Source organism: Lissotriton helveticus, chromosome 1_1, assembly GCF_964261635.1.
Source record: "Lissotriton helveticus chromosome 1_1, aLisHel1.1, whole genome shotgun sequence".
Taxonomy (NCBI): Eukaryota; Metazoa; Chordata; class Amphibia; order Caudata; family Salamandridae; genus Lissotriton; species Lissotriton helveticus.
The window spans coordinates 1,939,201,234-1,939,218,127 of record NC_136057.1 but is presented as its reverse complement, the minus strand read 5'-3'; positions in this window follow the sequence as shown (position 1 = coordinate 1,939,218,127).

Sequence of the window (16,894 nt, the reverse complement as noted above, 5' to 3'; positions counted from 1 at the left end):
TAATGTGGCGGCAATGCAAGACCCTCTCCTTTTTGCTTCCAGCTTTTGCTGTGAGAATGAACCGTCTCGGTCAAAGATGACTCCCAAGTATTTATAGTCAGAAGCTGGCTCAATGTTTTGGCCACCCAGTGTCCAAGTCTTCTGAAGCTTTTTATGTATGTTACAATTGGGGGTGGGGTCGCACACTACTCACACACCAGCGGTATTGCCCCTAAGGACTGAGGTCAATGTAGTTAAGTGTTCCGCGATGCATCTTCTTTCGATTATCTGCTATCTTCGCTATCTTCGCCATCCCTGGGCACGTGTTTCGGGGTATCACCCCTCGTCAGCAGGGATAGGCCGTGTTCTGGGGTTGCCGGTGGCTGCCAAATATCTGCCAGGTTTAGTACCACTCAGGCGCGCAGGTGCGGGGTCCCAGGCTCGTCAGACAACTGCTCGAGGGAGCTTTAACATTACAATTGGGGGTGGGGTCGCACACTACTCACACACCAGCGGTATTGCCCCTAAGGACTGTGGTCAATGTAGTTAAGTGTTCCGCGATGCATCTTCTTTCGATTATCTGCTATCTTCGCCATCCCTGGACACGTGTTTCGGGGTATCACCCCTCGTCAGCAGGGATAGGCCGTGTTCTGGGGCTGCCGGTGGCTGCCAAATATCTGCCAGGTTCAGTACCACTCAGGCGCGCAGGTGCGGGGTCCCAGGCTCGTCAGCCAACTGCTCGAGGGAGCTTTAACATTACAATTGGGGGTGGGGTCGCACACTACTCACACACCAGCGGTATTGGCCCTAAGGACTGTGGTCAATGTAGTTAAGTGTTCCGTGATGCATCTTCTTTCGATTATCTGCTATCTTCGCTATCTTCGCCATCCCTGATACCCCGAAACACGTGTCCAGGGATGGCGAAGATAGCAGATAATCGAAAGAAGATGCATCGCGGAACACTTAACTACATTGACCACAGTCCTTAGGGGGCGATACCGCTGGTGTATGAGTAGTGTGCGACCCCACCCCAATTGTAATGTTAAAGCTCCCTCAAGCAGTTGGCTGACGAGCCTGGGACCCCGCTACTGCGCGCCTGAGTGGTACTAAACCTGGCAGATATTTGGCAGCCACCGGCAACCCCTGAACACGGCCTATCCCTGCTGACGAGGGGTGATACCCCGAAACACGTGTCCAGGGATGGCGAAGATAGCGAAGATAGCAGATAATCGAAAGAAGATGCATCACGGAACACGTAACTACATTGACCACAGTCCTTAGGGGCGATACCGCTGGTGTTTGAGTAGTGTGCGACCCCACCCCCAATTGTAATGTTAAAGCTCCCTCGAGCAGTTGGCTGACGAGCCTGGGACCCCGCACCTGCGCGCCTGAGTGGTACTAAACCTGGCAGATATTTGGCAGCCACCGGCAACCCCAGAACACGGCCTATCCCTGCTGACGAGGGGTGATACCCCGAAACACGTGTCCAGGGATGGCGAAGATAGCGGATAATCGAAAGAAGATGCATCGCGGAACACGTAACTACATTGACCACAGTCCTTAGGGGCGATACCGCTGGTGTGTGAGTAGTGTGCAACCCCACCCCCAATTGTAATGTTAAAGCTCCCTCGAGCAGTTGGCTGAGGAGCCTGGGACCCCGCACCTGCGCGCCTGAGTGGTACTAAACCTGGCAGATATTTGGCAGCCACCGGCAACCCCAGAACACGGCCTATCCCTGCTGACGAGGGGTGATACCCCGAAACACGTGTCCAGGGATGGCGAAGATGGCGAAGATAGCAAAGATAGCAGATAATCGAAAGAAGATGCATCGCGGAACACGTAACTACATTGACCACAGTCCTTAGGGGCGATACCGCTGGTGTTTGAGTAGTGTGCGACCCCACCCCCAATTGTAATGTTAAAGCTCCCTCGAGCAGTTGGCTGACGAGCCTGGGACCCCGCACCTGCGCGCCTGAGTGGTACTAAACCTGGCAGATATTTGGCAGCCACCGGCAACCCCAGAACACGCCCTATCCCTGCTGACGAGGGGTGATACCCCAAAACACGTGTCCAGGGATGGCGAAGATAGCGAAGATAGCAGATAATCAAAAGAAGATGCATCGCGGAACACGTAGCTACATTGACCACAGTCCTTAGGGGCGATACCGCTGGTGTGTGAGTAGTGTGCGACCCCACCCCCAATTGTAATGTTAAAGCTCCCTCGAGCAGTTGGCTGACGAGCCTGGGACCCCGCACCTGCGCGCCTGAGTGGTACTAAACCTGGCAGATATTTGGCAGCCACTGGCAACCCCAGAAGACGGCCTATCCCTGCTGACGAGGGGTGATACCCCGAAACACGTGTCCAGGGATGGCGAAGATAGCGAAGATAGCAGATAATCGAAAGAAGATGCATCGTGGAACACGTAACTACATTGACCACAGTCCCTAGGGGCGATACCGCTGGTGTGTGAGTAGTGTGCGACCCCACCCCCAATTGTAATGTTAAAGCTCCCTCGAGCAGTTGGCTGACGAGCCTGGGACCCCGCACCTGCACGCCTGAGTGGTACTAAACCTGGCAGATATTTGGCAGCCACCGGCAACCCCAGAACACGGCCTATCCCTGCTGGCGAGGGGTGATACCCCAAAACACGTGTCCAGGGATGGCGAAGATAGCAGATAATCGAAAGAAGACGCATCGCGGAACACGTAACTACATTGACCACAGTCCTTAGGGGCGATACCGCTGGTGTGTGAGTAGTGTGCGACCCCACCCCCAATTGTAATGTTAAAGCTCCCTCGAGCAGTTGGCTGACGAGCCTGGGACCCTGCACCTGCGCACCTGAGTGGTACTAAACCTGGCAGATATTTGGCAGCCACCGGCAACCCCAGAACACGGCCTATCCCTGCTGACGAGGGGTGATACCCCGAAACACGTGTCCAGGGATGGCGAAGATAGCAGATAATCGAAAGAAGATGCATCGCGGAACACGTAACTACATTGACCACAGTCCTTAGGGGCAATACCGCTGGTGTGTGAGTAGTGTGCGACCCCACCCCCAATTTTTATGTATGTTTATCGACATAGTGCGAGTTTTGCTCAAATTTATTTTTAGTTTGTTTTCCATGGCATACCTATGCATTTGATTTAGTAGTTGCTTGAGGCCGATGTAGGTATGGCTTAGTAGCACGACATCATCTGCGTACAGAAGATTACTCAGAGATTTCCCTCCCAGCCTCGGGGAATGGGAATTGCATGTGTTTAATATGCCTGGTAGATCCGCCATGTACAGATTGAACAATATTGGGGCAAGCACGCACCCTTGCTTTAGTCCTTTGGTGGTACGGACTTTGGATGACAGATGTGTGCCGCCTCCTAGCTTCACCTGCACCCAGGTATCAGAATGGAGAAGCTTCAGCATACTTAAGGTAGAATGCGGTATTCCCCATTGTGCCAGTTTCCCCCAGAGTCTGTCTCTCTCAATGTTATCAAATGCCGCACTGAAATCAATGTAGCACATGTGCAGCGGCAGTTTTCTTGTTTTTGCTGCATCAATCATTAGAGAGATAGCCAGGATGTTTGTAGCTGTTCCAGTATTTTTCCAGAAGCCGGTCTGGTTTAATGGTATAATCTCATTTGAGTCTGCCCATGATACAATCTCCTCTAAGATAGTACCCGCAAAGTATTTAGCCTCATTATCAAGGTGGGCTACTAGACGATAGGTGTTTGGATCCATTTCATCGCCTTTTTTATATATGGGGACAATCGTCGACCCTCTCCAGGATTCTGGGATTTTGTGTAGGAGTCTGACTTCCCAGAATAACGGTTGCATAATAGTAGCCCGTTCTATCCTCTTTTCCTTGAAAAGAGCTGGCGGTATGCCATTAGGATCCACTCAGGAGGTGGTAGTGATCCCTAAAGTGATGGGGAGCACACAGTGTTGTTTGAATACCCCTCACACACCAACAGGCCCCTTGGTGTCATGCTTCATCATCGGGGCCTTCGCATCCCTCTACGGGATGCGGCGTGCTGCAACTCACGGATGCGTAGGAGCACTGATAGTGAACTATGTGTTTGTGTGTGTGAGAGGGAGAGTGAGTAGTGAGGTGAGAAAAGTGAGGGTTAAAAAATACCTGGCTCGTAGGAAAAAAATATTTATTAAGTCCTCGGCTGGTATTGTTAAAAGGGGTGCAAGACGAGGTTGTCAGTTGTACGTATTAGGGTATATCAACCTCAAAAAGTGCGTCGAAGTGTTTCGGAGTACAGCGACTCCTTCTTCAGGACGAGGATATGCACGACTATCCTCACTTTACTCACATGGGATTTTTATGTCAAAGTGTATTCTACAAAAAACACTAGGTGAAATGTACCTATAAGTGTTATGGTATGGACAGGTTCTGTTGCGCCCAATTGGCGTTGAAGATATAAAACCTGTAGGATAAATCAAAAGCATAAAAACATCACAGTCGGACGTCCAGGACCAGGAAAAATAATTCCATGTATGGGAGGGTAAAATTGAACCAAAAATAAGATTCAAGGACCCTGTGGAAAAAACAAGAAAAAAGAAAAAAGACACACAATAGACACAGACATACACAAATTGAAGATACGCCAAATATCTTCCCAGACATTAACAGTAGAGGAAGGAAAAAGATCTTATAAGTGTGGCTTACTTATGGACTAAGGTTATCTGACCTCATGATCCTTAGCGTGGTATTGGGGGTTCCTTCCTCACTGCTCAATATAGCAACCTATAAGATGTTAAAGGTAGGTTTTAGGGTCATGAATACATAGTAATACTGGATATCCCAGTAGCCCCTGTTTGAACAACAGAACTCACGGTTACTGCACAACCTAGTAGGCTGCCATCCCCTCAACGCGGCTCCGACGATATGTCGAGTCGTGTTGATCTGTCTCTTTTATACCGCCAAAACCGCTTCAATTAGGTGGTAATTGGAAGCGGAATTATGCCCAAAGAACTATAGAATCCCTCCACCAGGTCCGGTATTGCGCGCTGGTCATGGGCGTGTTTTGCGGTAAAAGCGGCGCATGCGCTAGAAGTAAGTATTTCGAACTCCGCACATGTGTATGGCAGATCGCGGTGCTGGCTAGGAGGTTCGGCACATGTATGCAATGCGTATGCGTCTAAGAACCAAATGGGAGACGCTGGTTATTCGCGCATGTGTATTACGCACAGGGGAGCACTAGGAGGTTTTGACACATGAACGCAATGCGCATGCCTCTACAAGCCAAATTGCGAGACGCTGGTAGTTCGCGCATGTGTGTTACGCACTGGGGAGCTGTTATGATGTGGCCGAAATCTGAGTGATCGGAAATAAAGTGCACATATTGGGCTTGACAATATTTGACATGGAATTGCTCAACAGGTTAGAGCAATGGCCACAACACAAGGGGGGTTGGTATTATATAAACGTGGTCTCCACATTCAGACCTGTTCTTTTAGGGCATTGAATCGTTGGCTGACAGTTATTCACAGTATTATAGTTTAATTTTTTACAGGTCAATTTTTTATAGGAGGTTTTTTGTCTGATTATTTTGCCAAGAGCACGTAAAAAGTGGTATGCATAATTAAGGGGTGTCCATTGGGTCAAGATGGCTCATCGCAATTGGCTCCAAGGAATGGAGTCGTTCAACCCAGTGGTGTCTGTCCCTAGACGGAACACCCTCCTTTGCTCTTTTTCGAATAGACCAACATCCGTTGGTAATTGTTCAATCACTGTCCACTGTATTTCGTTCACACAGTGTTGGTGTTCCAGGAAATGGGCTGCCATTTTTGTGGTTGATTTTTTACATCTTATGTTGCTTTTATGTTCATTAATCCTGATTTTGACCGCCCTTGTAGTCATGCCCACATATTCTTTTTTGCAAGGGCATGTGATCAGATACACAACGTTCTTACTGTTGCAATTAGTGAACATGCGTTGTTCCCATCTAGTGCCATTCATGAAGGTAAGGGTCTGACTCTTTTTAGTTAGATGACAGCTGTTGCAGTTTCCACAGGGATGGTGGCCATGTAGCCCCTGCAGCCTTGTTTGTTGTTTTTTCGTGGTTGGTTGTCTCGTGTGTACAAGAATGTCTTTTAGATTCTTGCCCCGCCTGTGGGCAAACAGAGGTTTCTCCAGATTGAGGGAACCACTTGTCAAAATACGCCAGTGTTTACTAACCAGTTTTGAAACTTGGTTCGAAACTGAACTGTACGTTGTGACACAGACTGTTCTACTGGATGTGTTTTCTCTGGCAGGTTTGTCTTCAAGGAGGGCTTCACGGTTGTTATTTCTCGCCCTTTTCATTGCTTTTTGAATGACCTTGTCTGGGTACTTTCTTTGTTTCAGTTTTTCACCCAGATCTCGGGCTTGGGTTTTGTATTTGGCTATGTCGCTGCAGTTCCGGCGTAGGCGTAGGAACTGTCCGTATGGTAAATTCTCCCTCAGGTGACGTGGGTGGAAGCTGTCGAACCTGAGGAGACAGTTCCTCGCCGCTGGTTTGAAGTGAGTCTCAGTTTTTAACAGACCTGCCACGTGATAGATGTTCAAATCTAGGAAAACCATTGAGTCGTTGGACATTTGGTGGGTGAATTTCAGAAAAGGATTTTGGTTATTAAGCCAATGCATGAACTCAGTGATTGATTGGCCATCCCCTTCCCAAATCACCAGAATGTCATTTATATAGCGTCGCCAAGTGCGGATTCTTTCCCTGAAGGGGCTGTCTGGGTTGAGAATCCTGGAGGATTCTAGATGGTGAACATACAATCCCGCCAGGCTCGGCGCAAATGTACTCCCCATACTAGTTCCATGACTTTGCCAATATAGAGTGCCCTCGTATTCAAAAAAGTTTTTAGTTAATGCTATCGAGATACACTCCATGACCACTCCTCGAGGGGTTTGATATTTCCATCGGTCAGAATGTAGTACTTCTTCAATGATCAGTAGTGTCTCATCATGTGGGAGGCTCGTGTAGAGACTCTCTACATCAAGGCTCAACAGCATTTGTGAGTCTGGGTCAAATGGGTGGTTCTGTAATAACTGCAGAACCGCTTTAGTATCCCTTAGGTACGTGTCCGTCGCTTGCACCAGAGGCCTCAAAAAAGCATCTGCAAATTTTGACAGTGGTTCCAAAATAGATGAAATGCCGGACACAATCGGGCGGCCTGGTGGGCTCTCTAGGTTTTTGTGGACCTTTGGTATTGTGTAGAAGTAGGGCGTGCGGGGATTTTTTTGAACCAGGAACTCTGATTCTTTTTTGGTGAGCCAATTATGCGCCAAAGCCTCCTCAATCATTGCCTCTATCTGCACACGTAGAGACTCAGTGGGGTCTCCTACCAGAAGCTGATAGTTCCTCCTATCAGAGAGTAATCTTCTGCATTCCTCATCATATGCAGTTGTGGTTCGAATCACCACTGCCCCGCCCTTGTCCGCGGGTTTTATGGTGAGTAGTTTGTTCTGCGTGAGTTCTTTTATCGCCTCATTCTCAAGTTTACTCATATTCTGGAAAACATTTTGCTTGATGTTTAATTTACTGAGTTCAAGCATGATGGCATTCTCGAATGCCAGTACCTCAACGGGAAGTTGATTGTCCAGGGGTGTAAAAGTAGACTTAGGTTTTAGACCCGTATCCGAAGTCTCTGGGGATGGTTCTTTGTCTTTAAAGAAAGCCCTCAGTTTTATATTTCTAATGAAGTCCTGGATCTCCTTATGCAGAAGGAATGAGTCAGGTTTGTTAGTAGGGACGTATCATAAGCCCTTATTGAGTACCTCGTTCTGTAGGTTAGTTAAGGGCCAGGGGGTTATGTTGATGACTAAGTCCCTCTCTTGTTTGTTGAGGCTTGGTTCGCAGTCATGCTCCTGGTATGGACCCTGGGGTCTGCTTCTTCTGCGGGCTGCCAGTTGACATTATTCCCCTTCCTGTTCCTCCCTCCGCGGGGTCCTTGGCCCCATGATAAAAAAGGCTGAGCATTCTGGGGTGCGGTAGTTTGGTCTGGTCCCCATTGGGGGTACATTTGTCCCATTAGTGGTGGGCCGAATTGGTATTGAGGGAACTGGAATTGGTTTTGGTAAGGATTATATTGAGGTGGTCCATGGAAACCTCTCCAGCGTCTCTGGCGGGGGAATTGAGATCTCTGTTGGCGGAAACCACCCCTTTGTTGTTTCCTTTGTTGAAAACGACCTGAGTTGGTACTGGTGAATTGCCATCTGAACTCACACTCTCCGTATCACTCATGTTTCCTTTTGTTACATAATCTGCTTTCGTGTAAGGGTATGCCCACTCCGGGGTGAAACGGTCCTTATCTTTTTTCAGTTTGTTAAACTTGCTTTGTTTTAAAGTGATCTCGAAATCTTTCATTTGCTGATTAAGTTCCTCCAGCCCTTTTCTTTAAGTCTGCTGGTGAAACGAAAGCTTTCAGTTGTATTTCGAGTTTCTGAATCTCTACTTTCAATTCCAATGACTTTCTTGTGGCTGTTTGAACTATTAGCACCAACCAGTCTCTGGTGCAATGCCAGGAGATAAGAGACCAGGCTTTCTTAAAGACGAGGTCATCTTGAAAGATGAAAGGTTCATTTCTTACCAATAATCCCTGCGGGGCTATTTTGTTCCTCAAATATGCTCTCATTAGCAGACCATGTAAGGCTGCCCTTACTTGGACTTTTCTTAAATTCATCAATTCATCCCAGTCTGCTACGGCTGGGCTCGGGTCACTGTTGCTTAACCCTTCAAAAGGATTGACATCTGCAAGAATCCTGTCGATGTCGTCCTCACTGAAGGTTAGGCCGTGTTCATCCTCCATTCTGGTTTGGTAAATGGGAAGGCTAGGCGTTGAATGTAGTGTATGGCGAATGTCTAAGTGTGTTCAATATAGGGAGGGGCTCCCACAGCTGTGCGCTGTCTAGAATATAAATTCAACAAAAGGAGGGAGGGAGAGGAAGAAGTGGATTCAATCTCCCCTAACAATTCGTTTAAACAAAATAGAATCCACTCAGGAGGTGGTAGTGATCCCTAAAGTGATGGGGAGCACACAGTGTTGTTTGAATACCCCTCACACACCAACAGGCCCCTTGGTGTCATGCTTCATCATCGGGGCCTTCGCATCCCTCTACGGGATGCGGCGTGCTGCGACTCACGGATACGTAGGAGCACTGATAGTGAACTATGTGTTTGTGTGTGTGAGAGGGAGAGGGAGTAGTGAGGTGAGAAAAGTGAGGGTTAAAAAATACCTGGCTCGTAGGAAAAAAATATTTATTAAGTCCTCGGCTGGTATTGTTAAAAGGGGTGCAAGACGAGGTTGTCAGTTGTACGTATTAGGGTATATCAACCTCAAAAAGTGCGTCGACATGTTTCGGAGTACAGCGACTCCTTCTTCAGGACGAGGATATGCACGACTATCCTCACCTTACTCACATGGGATTTTTATGTCAAAGTGTATTATACAAAAAACACTAGGTGAAATGTACCTATAAGTGTTATGGTATGGACAGGTTCTGTTGCGCCCAATTGGCGTTGAAGATATAAAACCTGTAGGATAAATCAAAAGCATAAAAACATCACAGTCGGACGTCCAGGACCAGGAAAAATAATTCCATGTATGGGAGGGTAAAATTGAACCAAAAATAGGATTCAAGGACCCTGTGGAAAAAACAAGAAAAAAGACACACAATAGACACAGACATACACTAATTGAAGATACGCCAAATATCTTCCCAGACATTAACAGTAGAGGAAGGAAAAAGATCTTATAAGTGTGGCTTACTTATGGACCAAGGTTATCTGACCTCATGAGCCTTAGCGTGGTATTGGGGGTTCCTTCCTCACTGCTCAATATAGCAACCTATAAGATGTTAAAGGTAGGTTTTAGGGTCATGAATACATAGTAATACTGGATATCCCAGTAGCCCCTGTTTGAACAACAGAACTCACGGTTACTGCACGACCTAGTAGGCTGCCATCCCCTCAACGCTGCTCCGACGATATGTCGAGTCGTGTTGATCTGTCTCTTTTATACCGCCAAAACCGCTTCAATTAGGTGGTAATTGGAAGCGGAATTATGCCCAAAGAAGGATAGAATCCCTCCACCAGGTCCGGTATTGCGCGCTGGTCATGGGCGTGTTTTGCGGTAAAAGCGGCGCATGCGCTAGAAGTAAGTATTTCGTACTCCGCACATGTGTATCGCCGATCGCGGTGCTGGCTAGGAGGTTCGGCACATGTATGCAATGCGTATGCGTCTAAGAACCAAATGGGAGACGCTGGTTATTCGCGCATGTGTATTACGCACTGGGGAGCACTAGGAGGTTTTGACACATGAACGCAATGCGCATGTCTCTACAAGCCAAATTGCGAGACGCTGGTAGTTCGCGCATGCGTGTTACGCACTGGGGAGCTGTTATGATGTGGCCGAAATCTGAGTGTTCGGAAATAAAGTGCATATATCGGGCTTGACAATATTTGACATGGAATTGCTCAACAGGTTAGAGCAATGGCCACAACACAAGGGGGGTTGGTATTATATAAACGTGGTCTCCACATTCAGACCTGTTCTTTTAGGACATTGAATCGTTGGCTGACAGTCAGTGCAGTTTATACATCAGTTATTCACAGTATTATAGTTCAATTTTTTACAGGTCAATTTTTTATAGGAGGTTTTTTGTCTGATTATTTTGCCAAGAGCACGTAAAAAGTGGTATGCATAATTAAGCGGTGTCCATTGGGTCAAGATGGCTCATCGCAATTGGCTCCAAGGAATGGAGTCGTTCAATCCAGTGGTGTCTGTCCCTAGACGGAACACCCACCTTTGCTCTTTTTCGAATAGACCAACATCCGTTGGTAATTGTTCAATCACTGTCCACTGTATTTCGTTCACACAGTGTTGGTGTTCCAGGAAATGGGCTGCCATTTTTGTGGTTGATTTTTTACATCTTATGTTGCTTTTATGTTCATTAATCCTGATTTTGACCGCCCTTGTAGTCATGCCCACATATTCTTTTTTGCAAGGGCATGTGATCAGATACACAATGTTCTTACTGTTGCAATTAGTGAACGTGCGTTGTTCCCATCTAGTGCCTTTCATGAAGGTAAGGGTCTGACTCTTTTTAGTTAGATGACAGCTGTTGCAGTTTCCACAGGGATGCTGGCCATGTAGCCCCTGCAGCCTTGTTTGTTGTTTTTTCGTGGTTGGTGGTCTCGTGTGTACAAGAATGTCTTTTAGATTCTTGCCCCGCCTGTGGGCAAACAGAGGTTTCTCCAGATTGAGCGAACCGCTTGTCAAAATACGCCAGTGTTTATTAACCAGTTTTGAAACTTGGTTCGAAACTGAACTGTACGTTGTGACACAGACTGTTCTACTGGATGTGTTTTCTCTGGCAGGTTTGTCTTCAAGGAGGGCTTCACGGTTGTTATTTCTCGCCCTTTTCATTGCTTTTTGAATGACCTTGTCTGGGTACTTTCTTTGTTTCAGTTTTTCACCCAGATCTCGGGCTTGGGTTTTGTATTTAGCTATGTCGCTGCAGTTCCGGCGTAGGCGTAGGAACTGTCCTTATGGTAAATTCTCCCTCAGGTGACGTGGGTGGAAGCTGTCGAACCTGAGGAGACAGTTCCTCGCCGTTGGTTTGAAATGAGTCTCAGTTTTTAACAGACCTGCCTCGTGATAGATGTTCAAATCTAGGAAAACCATTGAGTCGTTGGACATTTGGTGGGTGAATTTCAGAAAAGGATTTTGGTTATTAAGCCAATGCATGAACTCAGTGATTGATTGGCCATCCCCTTCCCAAATCACCACAATGTCATCTATATAGCGTCGCCAAGTGCGGATTCTTTCCCTGAAGGGGTTGTCTGGGTTGAGAATCCTGGAGGATTCTAGATGGTGAACATACAATCCCGCCAGGCTCGGCGCAAATGTACTCCCCATACTAGTTCCATGACTTTGCCAATATAGAGTGCCCTCGTATTCAAAAAAGTTTTTCGTTAATGCTATCGAGATACACTCCATGACCACTCCTCGGGGGGTTTGATATTTCCATCGGTCAGAATGTAGTACTTCTTCAATAATCAGTAGTGTCTCATCATGTGGGAGGCTCGTGTAGAGACTCTCTACATCAAGGCTCAACAGCATTTGTGAGTCTGGGTCAAATGGATGGTTCTGTAATAACTGTAGAACCGCTTTAGTATCCCTTAGGTACGTGTCCGTCGCTTGCACCAGAGGCCTCAAAAAAGCATCAGCAAATTTTGACAGTGGTTCCAAAATAGATGAAATGCCGGACACAATCGGGCGGCCTGGTGGGCTCTCTAGGTTTTTGTGGACCTTTGGTATTGTGTAGAAGTAGGGCGTGCGGGGATTTTTTTGAACCAGGAACTCTGATTCTTTTTTGGTGAGCCAATTATGCGCCAAAGCCTCCTCAATCATTGCCTCTATCTGCACACGTAGAGACTCAGTGGGGTCTCCTACCAGAACCTGATAGTTCCTCCTATCAGAGAGTAATCTTCTGCATTCCTCATCATATGCAGTTGTGGTTTGAATCACCACTGCCCCGCCCTTGTCCGCGGGTTTTATGGTGAGTAGTTTGTTCTGCGTGAGTTCTTTTATCGCCTCATTCTCAAGTTTACTCATATTCTGGAAAACATTTTGCTTGATGTTTAATTTACTGAGTTCAAGCATGATGGCATTCTCGAATGCCAGTACCTCAACGGGAAGTTGATTGTCCAGGGGTGTAAAAGTAGACTTAGGTTTTAGACCCGTATCCGAAGTCTCTGGGGATGGTTCTTTGTCTTTAAAGAAAGCCCTCAGTTTTATAGTTCTAATGAAGTCCTGGATCTCCTTATGCAGAAGGAATGAGTCAGGTTTGTTAGTAGGGACGTATCCTAAACCCTTATTGAGTACCTCGTTCTGTAGGTTAGTTAAGAGCCAGGGGGTTATGTTGATGACTAAGTCCCTCTCTTGTTTGTTGAGGCTTGGTTCGCAGTCATGCTCCTGGTATGGACCCTGGGGTCTGCTTCTTCTGCGGGCTGCCAGTTGACATTGTTCCCCTTCCTGTTCCTCCCTCTGCGGGGTCCTTGGCCCCATGATAAAAAAGGCTGAGCATTCTGGGGTGCGGTAGTTTGGTCTGGTCCCCATTGGGGGTACATTTGAATATGTGGGCATGACTACAAGGGCGGTCAAAATCAGGCCCCATGATAAAAAAGGCTGAGCATTCTGGGGTGCGGTAGTTTGGTCTGGTCCCCATTGGGGGTACATTTGAATATGTGGGCATGACTACAAGGGCGGTCAAAATCAGGATTAATGAACATAAAAGCAACATAAGATGTAAAAAATCAACCACAAAAATGGCAGCCCATTTCCTGGAACACCAACACTGTGTGAACGAAATACAGTGGACAGTGATTGAACAATTACCAACGGATGTTGGTCTATTCGAAAAAGAGCAAAGGTGGGTGTTCCGTCTAGGGACAGACACCACTGGATTGAACGACTCCATTCCTTGGAGCCAATTGCGATGAGCCATCTTGACCCAATGGACACCCCTTAATTATGCATACCACTTTTTACGTGCTCTTGGCAAAATAATCAGACAAAAAACCTCCTATAAAAAATTGACCTGTAAAAAATTGAACTATAATACTGTGAATAACTGATGTATAAACTGCACTGACTGTCAGCCAACGATTCAATGTCCTAAAAGAACAGGTCTGAATGTGGAGACCACGTTTATATAATACCAACCCCCCTTGTGTTGTGGCCATTGCTCTAACCTGTTGAGCAATTCCATGTCAAATATTGTCAAGCCCGATATGTGCACTTTATTTACGATCACTCAGATTTCGGCCACATCATAACAGCTCCCCAGTGCGTAACACGCATGCGCGAACTACCAGCGTCTCGCAATTTGGCTTGTAGAGGCATGCGCATTGCGTTCATGTGTCAAAACCTCCTAGTGCTCCCCAGTGCGTAATACACATGCGCGAATAACCAGCGTCTCCCATTTGGTTCTTAGACGCATACGCATTGCATACATGTGCCGAACCTCCTAGCCAGCACCGCGATCGGCCATACACATGTGCGGAGTTCGAAATACTTACTTCAGGCGCATGCGCCGCTTTTACCGCAAAACACGCCCATGACCAGCGCGAAATACCGGACCTGGTGGAGGGATTCTATCCTTCTTTGGGTATAATTCCGCTTCCAATTACCACCTAATTGAAGCGGTTTTGGCGGTATAAAAGAGACAGATCAACACGACTCGACATATCGTCGGAGCCGCGTTGAGGGGATGGCAGCCTACTAGGTCGTGCAGTAACCGTGAGTTCTGTTGTTCAAACAGGGGCTACTGGGATATCCAGTATTACTATGTATGCATGCCCCTAAAACCTACCTTTAACATCTTATAGGTTGCTATATTGAGCAGTGAGGAAGGAACCCCCAATACCACGCTAAGGCTCATGAGGTCAGATAACCTTGGTCCATAAGTAAGCCACACTTATAAGATCTTTTTCCTTCCTCTACTGTTAATGTCTGAGAAGATATTTGGCATATCTTCAATTAGTGTATGTCTGTGTCTATTGTGTGTCTTTTTTCTTTTTTCTTGTTTTTTCCACAGGGTCCTTAAATTTTATTTTTGGTTCAATTTTACCCTCCCCTACATGGAATTATCATTTATCCTACACGTTTTATATCTTCAACGCCAATTGGGCGCAACAGAACCTGTCCATACCATAACACTTATAGGTACATTTCACCTAGTGTTTTTTGTAGAATACACTTTGACATAAAAATCCCATGTGAGTAAGGTGAGGATAGTCGTGCATATCCTCGTCCTGAAGAAGGAGTCGCTGTACTCCGAAACATGTCGACGCACTTTTTGAGGTTGATATACCCTAATACGTACAACTGACAACCTCGTCTTGCACCCCTTTTAACAATACCAGCCGAGGACTTAATAAATATTTGTTTCCTACGAGCCACGTATTTTTTAACCTTCACTTTTCTCACCTCACTACTCACTCTCCCTCTCACACACACAAACACATAGTTCACTATCAGTGCTCCTACGTATCCGTGAGTCGCAGCACGCCGCATCCCATAGAGGGATGCGAAGGCCCCGATGATGAAGCATGACACCAAGGGGCCTGTTGGTGTGTGAGGGGTATTCAAACAACACTGTGTGCTCCCCATCACTTTAGGGATCACTACCACCTCCTGACTGGATTCTATTTTGTTTAAACGAATTGTTAGGGGAGATTGAATCCACTTCTTCCTCTCCCTCCCTCCTTTTGTTGAATTTAGGTATGCCATTAGGACCTGGTGCGCCTTCTTTCCTGCCCTTGCAAATCTGTTTTGTTATTAGTGTTATTTGCTGAGTGGCTGATGCAACCATGATGTTTTCGGGTATGCCTTGCTCCCTCTTAATCGGGGACTCCGATGAGGGCGTTGTAGAGTCCGGCTCTATGTTGTTGGATTCTTGTGCTCCTGCCTGTTCCAGGTGGTTGTTGAAGTGGCTTGAGAGATAGTTAATCCATGACTGTTCCATAATGTGCGAGCCTGGTTCTTTGTATTGTGGACGCAGAATCCTGTTCACCGATTGCCAAAAACTTGCGCTATTACTGCTTTTGGTATCATATAGCAGTTTTGCCCATGTTTCGTTTTTAGCCTCTTGTTTTATGTTCCATTTTATGCGTTTGAGTTCCGATCTTTGTTCTCTCAGCTCTATCCGAAGATTTGCATTCTCGGCAGATGATCTTAACTTCCGTAAGGTCGAGTTAATTACTTTTTTGTGTAGCCTTAGTTGTACTCTCTGTCCTCTTTTTAAGTTGGTTTTCATGCCCTCATTGTGAAGGTTGCTTTTTGGGCCCGGCTTGGTTGCCAGATCTCGTAGCAGAGATTCAGTATATAGTGCCTAATGTTGGATATGCCCGGCCGCATTTGATTGTAGTGTGTTATGTAATTGAAGGGCAGTTTCGGCCAGAGTTGTTAGATTGGTTGGCGTGCATTTGAGCCTTTTTTGATTAATAGAATGAATCGCCCCTATTGTTTTGTCTGGCCTAAGTTCAGTGGGCGTCTTTGCTGTTAAATGGCATTCCTGGGGGGCGATGATCGCTTTCGCCCTTATCCCCCTTTCTGAATCCCAGGATATGGGGAAATAGGGCCAAACTGGCAAATGTATAATCCAGGATGGAGCTCGCTCTTTGTGAGTAGAATGTTTCTGCAGGCAGGGAGTCAGTGGGGAATCTTCCATTTAGTGCCCGAAGGTTGTGATGTTCTAGATCTTTGAGTATAGTATTGTTTGGGTACTTTTTCCTGCGTAGCGGGGAGCTTTGTGGAGGTATGGTGTAAATTTTGTTTAAAGCCAGAGCCTCTTCTTCTGCTGATGAGCCAAGCATGTTTTGGTTAAAATCCCCAGTCAAGAGGAGGAATGGTTTTTCCATTTGAGAGACATACTCAGCTAGTTGGTTTGAAATTAAGTTGGAGTCCTTGACTCTATGTTTGGGATGGACGTATGCGTTAACCAGGCATATCTCTTCTTCTTTGTTGCCGAGCTGTAATTTTATCTTTACTGATAAGGTTGTTGATGTAGACGATTTCATAAGAGCTGCCGATGAGATTGTTGTATTAGATATATATGTAGCCAGTCCTCCTGACTGGTGACCAAATCTGTTGACTCTAGTTGCTGCCGATGAAAAACAAGTGAAGTCTGTGATGTGTTGTGTAGATGTTAGCCAGGTTTCTTGCAGCATAACTATGTCAAATCAGGAAATGTACTTTTGAAAGACCGGGTCATCCATTTTTGATGATAGGCCATTCATGTTTCATGAGCAGATGTTTATAAATGGCACCCTGCCCTTTATATCGTCTCTTATCTGTTGCTGGCATCAGGCCTCTTCAGGCCGTAAGAAGATTGTTCGAGACAATGTTTCTCTTGT